The sequence below is a fragment of the Apostichopus japonicus genome, chromosome 2, assembly GCF_037975245.1.
Source record: "Apostichopus japonicus isolate 1M-3 chromosome 2, ASM3797524v1, whole genome shotgun sequence".
Lineage (NCBI taxonomy): Eukaryota > Metazoa > Echinodermata > Holothuroidea > Aspidochirotida > Stichopodidae > Apostichopus > Apostichopus japonicus.
The window spans coordinates 8,782,503-8,793,650 of NC_092562.1; the positions used below are offsets into that span (position 1 = coordinate 8,782,503).

At 36.1% G+C, this 11,148-nt stretch overlaps 1 protein-coding gene across 1 annotated transcript in view; it reads right to left on the reverse strand.

Moving 5' to 3' along the window:
- Window positions 1-11,148, reverse strand: part of LOC139976892 (translation initiation factor eIF2B subunit gamma-like) — a 109,529-nt gene that overhangs the window by 89,701 nt on the left and 8,680 nt on the right. The gene's annotated exons all lie outside the window — the stretch shown is intronic.

Below are 11,148 nucleotides of genomic sequence, written 5' to 3' on the forward strand. Positions count from 1 at the left end.
CTTAAAAATATTGGGTGTTCAAATTAAGGCTTAACTTTACACATAAATCGAATGTGCGGCTGAGTTTATATCTGCAATTGGCCTCATAGAAAATCCTTCAAATTCATATATATTGTAGAACTACTCTTCATCTATACCCTCATGTAAAAATTGGAGTGATCCGATGCCCACACAAGGATATATGACGTCATCAAATACCCCTTCCTCAAACATATTCACACGAGATTTCAAAATAAGGCTTAACTTTACACATAAATCGAATGTGCGGCTGAGTTTATATCTGCAATTGGCCTCATAGAAAATCCTTCAAATTCATATATATTGTAGAACTACCCTTCATCTATACCCTCATGTAAAGATTGGAGTGATCCGATGCCCACACAAGGATATATGACGTCATCAAATACCCCTTCCTCAAACATATTCACACGAGATTTCAAAATGCTTAACTTTACACATAAATCGAATGTGCGGCTGACTTTATATCTGCAATTGGCCTCATAGAAAATCATTCAAATTCATATATATTGTAGAACTACTCTTCATCTATACCCTCATGTAAAGATTAGATTGATCCGATGCCCACACAAGGATATATGACGTCATCAAATACCCCTTCCTTAAAAATATTGGGTGTTCAAATTAAGGCTTAACTTTACACATAATCGAATGTGCGGCTGAGTTTATATCTGCAATTGGCCTCATAGAAAATCATTCAAATTCATATATATTGTAGAACTACTCTTCATCTATACCCTCATGTTACGATTGGAGTGATCCGATGCCCACACAAGAAAATATGACGTCATCAAATACCCCTTCCTCAAACATATTGGGAGTTCAAATTAAGGCTTAACTTTACACATAAATCGAATGTGCGGCTGAGTTTATATCTGCAATTGGCCTCATAGAAAATCCTTCAAATTCATATATATTGTAGAACTACCCTTCATCTATACCCTCATGTTACGATTGGAGTGATCCGATGCCCACACAAGGATATATGACGTCATCAAATACCCCTTCCTCAAACATATTCACACGAGATTTCAAAATAAGGCTTAACTTTACACATAAATCGAATGTGCGGCTGACTTTATATCTGCAATTGGCCTCATAGAAAATCCTTCAAATTCATATATATTGTAGAACTACTCTTCATCTATACCCTCATGTAAAGATTGGATTGATCCGATGCCCACACAAGGATATATGACGTCATCAAATACCCCTTCCTCAAACATATTCACACGAGATTTCAAAATAAGGCTTAACTTTACACATAAATCGAATGTGCGGCTGACTTTATATCTGCAATTGGCCTCATAGAAAATCCTTCAAATTCATATATATTGTAGAACTACCCTTCATCTATACCCTCATGTTACGATTGGAGTGATCCGATGCCCACACAAGGATATATGACGTCATCAAATACCCCTTCCTCAAACATATTCACACGAGATTTCAAAATAAGGCTTAACTTTACACATAAATCGAATGTGCGGCTGACTTTATATCTGCAATTGGCCTCATAGAAAATCCTTCAAATTCATATATATTGTAGAACTACTCTTCATCTATACCCTCATGTAAAGATTGGATTGATCCGATGCCCACACAAGGATATATGACGTCATCAAATACCCCTTCCTCAAACATATTCACACGAGATTTCAAAATAAGGCTTAACTTTACACATAAATCGAATGTGCGGCTGACTTTATATCTGCAATTGGCCTCATAGAAAATCCTTCAAATTCATATATATTGTAGAACTACTCTTCATCTATACCCTCATGTAAAGATTGAAGTGATCCGATGCCCACACAAGGATATATGACGTCATCAAATACCCCTTCCTCAAACATATTCACACGAGATTTCAAAATAAGGCTTAACTTTACACATAAATCGAATGTGCGGCTGAGTTTATATCTGCAATTGGCCTCATAGAAAATCATTCAAATTCATATATATTGTAGAACTACCCTTCATCTATACCCTCATGTTACGATTGGAGTGATCCGATGCCCACACAAGGATATATGACGTCATCAAATACCCCTTCCTCAAACATATTCACACGAGATTTCAAAATAAGGCTTAACTTTACACATAAATCGAATGTGCGGCTGACTTTATATCTGCAATTGGCCTCATAGAAAATCCTTCAAATTCATATATATTGTAGAACTACTCTTCATCTATACCCTCATGTAAAGATTGGAGTGATCCGATGCCCACACAAGGATATATGACGTCATCAAATACCCCTTCCTCAAACATATTCACACGAGATTTCAAAATAAGGCTTAACTTTACACATAAATCGAATGTGCGGCTGAGTTTATATCTGCAATTGGCCTCATAGAAAATCCTTCAAATTCATATGTATTGTAGACCTACTCTTCATCAATACCCTCATGTAAAGATTGGAGTGATCCGATGCCCACACAAGGATATATGACGTCATCAAATACCCCTTCCTTAAAAATATTGGGTGTTTAAATTAAGGCTTAACTTTACACATAATCGAATGTGCGGCTGAGTTTATATCTGCAATTGGCCTCATAGAAAATCATTCAAATTCATATATATTGTAGAACTACTCTTCATCTATACCCTCATGTAAAGATTGGAGTGATCCGATGCCCACACAAGGATATATGACGTCATCAAATACCCCTTCTTCACAAACATAATTACACGAGATTTCAAAATGCTTAACTTTACACATAAATCGAATGTGCGGCTGACTTTATATCTGCAATTGGCCTCATAGAAAATCCTTCAAATTCATATATATTGTAGAACTACCCTTCATCTATACCCTCATGTTAAGATTGGAGTGATCCGATGCCCACACAAGGATATATGACGTCATCAAATACCCCTTCCTCAAACATATTCACACGAGATTTCAAAATGCTTAACTTTACACATAAATCGAATGTGCGGCTGACTTTATATCTGCAATTGGCCTCATAGAAAATCCTTCAAATTCATATATATTGTAGAACTACTCTTCATCTATACCCTCATGTAAAGATTGGAGTGATCCGATGCCCACACAAGGATATATGACGTCATCAAATACCCCTTCCTTAAAAATATTGGGTGTTCAAATTAAGGCTTAACTTTACACATAAATCGAATGTGCGGCTGAGTTTATATCTGCAATTGGCCTCATAGAAAATCATTCAAATTCATATATATTGTAGAACTACTCTTCATCTATATATACCCTCATGTAAAGATTGGAGTGATCCGATGCCCACACAAGGAAATATGACGTCATCAAATACCCCTTCCTTAAAAATATTGGGAGTTCAAATTAAGGCTTAACTTTACACATAAATCGAATGTGCGGCTGAGTTTATATCTGCAATTGGCCTCATAGAAAATCCTTCAAATTCATATATATTGTAGAACTACTCTTCATCTATACCCTCATGTAAAGATTGGAGTGATCCGATGCCCACACAAGGATATATGACGTCATCAAATACCCCTTTCTCCAAAATATTCACACGAGATTTCAAATTATAGCTTAACTTTACACATACATCGAAATAAAATATTTTTCGACAGTTTAACTATTTAGTTTCCGTCTTTCTATTTCCTATCCTCTCATTCCTGTTTTCTAGTTTTTCTTCCCATCTCTTCTCTCATGTTTTCTTTGTGCCAACTGGGTTGGTGTCTGGGTAGGGGGGCCGACGTTATCCCACCACCCGTATATAATCGGCTCTGTGATACGACTTCACTTTAACTGTATACTTGATATGCGTATATCGCTACACTGCTATACAAATGCAGTTGCATTTACACTTGTTGAAGGCTCCCGTTTTCCCATGTCTATTTCCATATGTAAGGCTGAAATGATTCAAAGATAAGTTCAAGATGTGATTGATGCCATTATTAAACGGTCTCTGACACATTCCATGCAGCCAATTCAGATCAAATCCCTTGAGTGTCTAGTCACGTTTAGTTGGAAATTAGGATTCACTTCGGGGCTTGCTTGAATATGTCATCATATTTGCAAATATAGCCTAATTCGTCGTGTTTAAAATATTTTTATTTTTTATTTTGGGATTAAATGTAAGTTTGATATGTGATTTTAAATATATATCATCTTGGTGATTAACATCTTTGGTAAAAGCATATGTTTGCTTGTGAATTGACATATATTTTCAATGTATGTGCATATATTGTTTATATATACTTAGTTTGTGTTTTTATACATGCTTCTTTGCCTCTTGTTTCGCTTTTGCGGTCATGGCCGCCCATATGCTGATTGGTGAGTGACATAATCTATCATTTACGAAGAAATGTAAGTAAAACCTTTCACTATGACGCAATCGTTGAATTGTGGCTTTGTGTAGAGGTTTAAATTCTTAATGTTAAGATAAAGCTGACACCGAGAAAGGAAAAGTTAACCAACTGATGACCGCAAAGGCGTTCTATACCGCCACTGTCGTCCAAGTTTGATGAATTTGCCAATTAGTATATATTTATCAGTTTATGACAGTAAACAGATTCGACTTCCTGTTTAGTGGGTGATGGGGGGGGGGAGGGGTGGCACGTTTTGGCTGTAAACGGGGTCACTTTATTCGTTGAACATTAAAACGTGTGTGCACCAGGTATTCTGAAGCCATCACTAGAATTCCTCTTAAGGGTTGTTTTGGCTACATATCGCTAGATCGACTGTTCAACGGAACAAGGGTTTAGGATTTGTAAATTAATTGAATTCGACCAGTTGGAGAAGTGCACTGTTATTCGTTTCCGTTTCATATGAGCGGCTACACTTTGTGAGACCATGCCATTTTCGAAAAAGTACAAGTTTTCGGAAGAAGAAGTCCTACGCTGCATTGCTAAAGGTTGGTACTGCTTATACAAATACCCATTATGCAATTTCAAGTAATAATTGAAGGTTCTAGCGGCTAGCCATCATTTGTTTCGAGGCTAGGTTGAAAGGGTGCCGCAGGCTACTACTGCTATAGCAGATATACAGTTAGTATATTTATTATATTTATATAAGGGCGACGTTCGAATAAGGCTGTCGCAGGATGTACCCGGCCCGTGATTTGATTGGTTGATATTCCGCAAGTTGTTTGCAAATATTAGAGCTTCTATGGTATATTACTTGCACAAAAAGCTAAACAAGGATTCCTTAGAGCGTTTAATTCATAGGCGTAAAAAAAAAAACTGCCCCCCAAATTTCCAGAGGACAAGAAATTCGGGCAAAAGTCCTGAAAAATTTGGGCAGCCTAAGAGGAGGAAAAATATATATATATATATATATATATATATATATATATTTATATATATATATATATATATATATATATATATATATATATATATATATATATATATATATATTTATATATATATATATATATATATATATATATATATACATATATATATAAATATATATATACATATATATACATATATATATATATATATATATATATATATATATATATAAATATATATATATATATATATATATATATATATATATATATATATATATATATATATATATATATATATATATATATATATATATATATATATATATATATATATATATATATATATATGGAGTAGCTTGCCCGAATCTTTTCAAATTTTTGCCTGACAATTCCATGATTGTCTTTATTTAGCATCATGATGCCCGAATATCTCCGTGTAACACCACCGTAAGCGCAGCTCATCTGGGCTATCACGCTTTTTGCACGATCATTTTTTTTTTCTAACTAGTCAATTGTATACCTGGACATCCCCGACATGAGTGTATATAAGAAACATTTTCTTTTTCATGGATGGGTGGGGGTGCCTACAAGCCTAGAATTACAGGTTTATCATATTCTTTGTTATATTTTATACTTTTTTGTGAGACAAATTGAAGCCTCACCCGACACAGCGACATTATCCCGCCTACGTGTCGTTGAACAATGTGTGTTTTTGCTGGAGGTAGCTGAGTACTTGTGTTAAAATAATAAATACGGTAACTAAATTTGAGCTTAAAAAATATACTGTCCCATTTTTCCCCTTCAAAGTGATGTTACCATATTTTCTTCTTCTAATTTACCAAATTTTTGGGGAAGTGTAAATTTCTAAAACGTGAGATTATAAAATAAAGAATGTTTAGATGCAACTTGCAAAGCCTCAGAAGTGCCGTTTCCGGCAATCTGAGAGGCATTTTTTGCCAACAATTTTCTTGTACGCTACGCGCCAACCAATGGTGGCTCTCCGCTTAGATAGTGTCATGAGAACTTTCGGGCACAAAAATTTCTGCCCCCCCCCCCCCAAACTGAATTGGTCCCGTACGCCTATGGTATAATTTATAGTATACAAGTGATGTCATTTTTGCTGCTTAGCTTAGATTCGGTTGTATCAAAATCATAACGTCAGGATGTTTTGTCAATTACGAATTAACGTTTCCAGAACATTCATTGACAGACAATGGCAAATTAACCTTTTAAAGGTATAGGTGGACATGCTATAGATTGGCCTGAAAATTATTCATTGAGAATAAACGAACAGAATCATGCCTTTTCACCTACAGAAAAACTCTTGTAATTACATAGTTATACAATTAAATGCATTGAAATTAAATTCATAGCTTGAAGCGAAAAAAATCTATTAATTCTCTGGCTCATATTGAATTATTTTAGTACACAAACAATACTGTGCTTCCAGTTTAGTCGAAAGAGACAGTCATTTATAGAAATTGATGTCAAAGTTAGCAGATTCTCACTGACCAGAAACGTGATGCTTAAAAGCTCATGAATGTACAGGTCACCGTGTGACGTCAATCTGCATAGGGAGTGAACCGCGAACGCGAACCAATAACAATGGACTTTCCATGGACGTAGACAGGGGGAGGGGCGGTGGGAGCGATCGCCCCCCCCCCTTTGAGTACGCGAAAAAAATTTGAACTAAAACCAGGTAATATTAAGCCCTCTGTTCAGGTTGAAGGAAGTAAAGCGACTCTTCTCAATATTCGACTGAAAGTTCGTCTACTACATAATACAATAAACTTTCTTCGCACATCAATAATGCTCCCTTTGTGAGAACTGCCCCTTTCAAAATTCTGCCAGGGACTTTTTAAGAAATTTCTCAAAAAGGGACCATATCATGATACGAGTGTCGCCAAGCATATGAAGAATATTTTAATCCCAAAATGACGTTGACATTAACAGTTTTCACACAGCTCAGACATGATTTTACTTACAGCCCCAACAATGTACCGTCAGCCATGTTGTTTATTTTGCTATGCTTAGGGAAATGGAGCAATACGAGGTACATAGAATAGTACGGTGGCTTAAGAGAGACATATATGAAAGAAAGGAAAGTGTCCTCAAATTTCAAAATGTTAACATATAAAGTCAACATTTAGACACTTTACCTCAAAATTGTGACTTGTTTTTTCACAATTTTGACTTTTTATCTCATAATGACTTCTTATCCAAAAATTGTGACCATTTATCTCACAATTGTGTCTTTCTATCTCAAAATGTCTGAAAGATTTTACTTTTTATCTCAAAATGTTGACTGCTAACTTAACAAGGATGTACGAAGTCTGCGTACGTCGTACGTAATAATTTTGTTTTCCACATCCTCTCTAGAGCTTCTCAAGGATGCATGCTGCCTGTTAAATTTCACACTTATTAATTCATTTACGGAATATATGATGTTACAAACACGTGTCACATATATTGTTTAGTGTTGAAATGGGTTTTTACTAGTCAATCTGGGCTTCTTATTACAGTGGCCAAATCTGATAGTGTTTGTATATTTGCAAAGATTGGTCAAACTCATTGCGTCACTCAGTCATAGTGCTTGTACTAGTAGTGTACTACAGAATAAATATTCAGATAAAAAGTATACAAACATTTTGAGATAAAAAGTAAACATATTTAGATATACAGTCAACATTTTCAGATAAAAATGTCCCAATTAAGCCACCGTAGAATAGTGATGAGATTTCATCTCAAGTTTTTAAACATGTTGGCATAGCTAAAGTCTTACCAAAATTGTCATATTTTGGGACACTGTTTTCTCTCTCCTATGTCCCTCTTAAGCCACCCAAGAACAGTAATGAGGAATTCATCGCAATTGTTTAAACATGCTGGTATGGTTAAAGTATCTAGGGTGGGGGTGGGGAGGTAGAAAGGGATCTAACTGGAGTGGGCCGTAAAAGGGACTGGGGGGCCTATGCCCCAGTTAGTACGTTGCAAAATACCCTGAATTCTGCTCCCTCTTTCAAGTTTCTGGCTACGTCCCGGGGACTTTCCACATACTTCTTAATAATGTGAACCTTTTATTAACTCTTCCATTAAACGTGCAGCTACAACAAAAAGAACTGGTTTTTAGAATTATTCACACATTGGTTAACTCATTTCGTGTAACAATTAAATAAAGCCGCTATATATTTGCGTCTTATTCAATATTTTCTCAAACGCTCATTGGCTCCACGATGCCATAACGACATACATAACTAGCTTATCTTTTTAAATCTTACTACAAATGGTGGACTAAAAGTCGAACAATTTACAAATTTCAAAGTTGTTTTACTCGAAGATATTTTTCGTCAGAATCGCAATAGACCACGCCCATAATATGAATATTTAAATACTGTGAACTTCATTAAATAATGAGGTAAATAATTTTCACTTTACCGGCGTCCTAAGCAACCCAGTATACCAATACGTACTACAACACAATCTTTTATGGCCGACGTGATTCCGACGCAACATTTGCGAATTGTAGGGATTGAATCTATTTTAAGGCAACGGCTCATAAATGTTAGCTATTAAAACTAGTGGATTTTTGGCGACTGTATGCGATTAATTTTAAATGAGGAATTAGTCGGAGGACACTCTACTCATTATCTGCAGAGTCCCTTATTACTCGCCAATAAACACTGTTGGCAGGGAAAAACTTGGATATCTTAGTTTGCTGTTTTTTATTTATATGTGTAAACAACTCGATGGACATTCAAAGGGGTGAAAAACGGCGACAAAACGCAAAAAGCGGATATGAAACGAAGGACTTACTATTATATGCGTATATGGCAAACCATGTGGGACAAACACCACATAATATATCCGCGTAGTAATTCGAACATATACGCGTATTAATTGGAATATACATGCGTGTACATGTGTATAGTTTTGCTGTTTGAAGCGATCTCGGGAGCCCGCCAAAATATTTTCGTTGATATATGTACACAGCAAGAGCGGAAATGTGTTTTCGTGTACATTCGAATTAATCCGTGCATAGTCTATATTGGATTTAATCCCCATATGTATTCTATTTAATACGTGTATATATTCGAATTAATACGTGTATATATTCGAATTAATATGCGGATATATTTAAGCCATATGATTGGCTAATAATATATACGCGTATAAATTCCAATTAATACGCTCATATATTATGCGGTGTTTATCCCACATGGCTTGCCATATACGTACTTGTTGTGTGCATATCACTCAGATACTGTATGCATATGGTATGTGTGAGATCGGACACGTATCGCGCGCTTGTGGCATAGACAAATAAGCCAGTTTAGACAGCGCATGCGGTACAAAGCCGCGTGACGCCATTCACAGACTCATTCATAGACTTTAAGGGTTTTACATAGGGACGGATATAAAACTTGTAAATTTGGTTCCAGGACACGAGTCATTGATTTGCGTACAAGTATAGGGGACATTTGATATTGCGTCCGTTCATCTCAAAAAGTGTGGGACATATCCCCATGTCTCCTCCCCCACCCCCCCCCCCGGATTGACGCCCATGTGCCTCGGTAGCAGAGACTCTCACTGTGCGACACGTGGCACAGTATACACGAACATTTTAGCGAATTACGTTTAAGATAAAAAAAAACAGATAATTGGTGAAGGTAAGACTGATAAATATGAAAGGAGAAAAAGGTGACCCCCCCCAAAAAAAAAAAAAAAATCATGCTCATGATACGTCATCCGTTGAACAAGTGATAAGGTACCAACAGCGATGACCAGAGTGTACGTGTACATAATATGTACAATATGTGTACTGAAATTGTATGATAAATATATGTATATATATATATATATATATATATATATATATATATACGCATACATATATACATATGCGTTTGTTGTGTGCTTGTTACACATATTCTATATATTACATATTCTATATTTTATATTATATGTTACATATTTATTTTATTTTCTGTTTATCTTATATATTGTATGATATATTATACATTATTACACTTTTTCATACACTTTTTTTCCCAGTTCGTCAGACGAAATGGCAACAAACGCTCTCGGCTAATTCTTTCCGTCGACATGATAGTCTTTGGTATCAAGTTGCTGTTCTACTCCTGAAGACGAATGCGCACAAGAAGAAAACTCTGTCACATCTGAGCTTTTACCTGTATAAAGAGTACATGAGAGATTGCATGCTCAAAAAATGGTATAAGGTTGACAAAGAAGAAATATCAACAAAAGAAGACGTGTCAATTAAGGGAACAGAACGGTGCGACGAAAGCGCCGCTACTAACCGGATATGTAACGATAGCCAGTCAGAAGAAGAGACGAATGATGATACACACGACCTGACTCCATCTGAGGAGAGATTCTGCATCTGTTGCGAAGTGAACGATGGCAGTCCCTACCTCCAGTGCGACATCTGTGACAATTGGTACCATTTCAGGTGCGTGGGATTATCCACTTCTCCTGATACCACAGACCATGTAGAACGCTCAAATTTTACGTGCAACAGATGTCTTCCGCTGACAGGTCGTGGAATATGTAATATTGGTAACTCATGTTGGTTTGCAGCTATCATCCAGGCTATTAAAGTTACAGACGCTGGACAGATATTGAAGAACACCTCCCCGACGATTGGCACAGTTGCTGACGAAATCAGGCGGTTCCTTTTTGAATTAGAAGAGGACAAAACGGAACCCTTAAGCGATGTTATAGTTAGGCAGGCGATAAAGACGATTGCTGAAGAAGTCCGTGGTCCTTTTACCAATATTACGAGTCAGCAGGATGCCAGTGAGTTTTTCGCACGCTGCATTAGTGATGCCATTCAAAGGGAAAATGTCAAAAGCAACACACCACT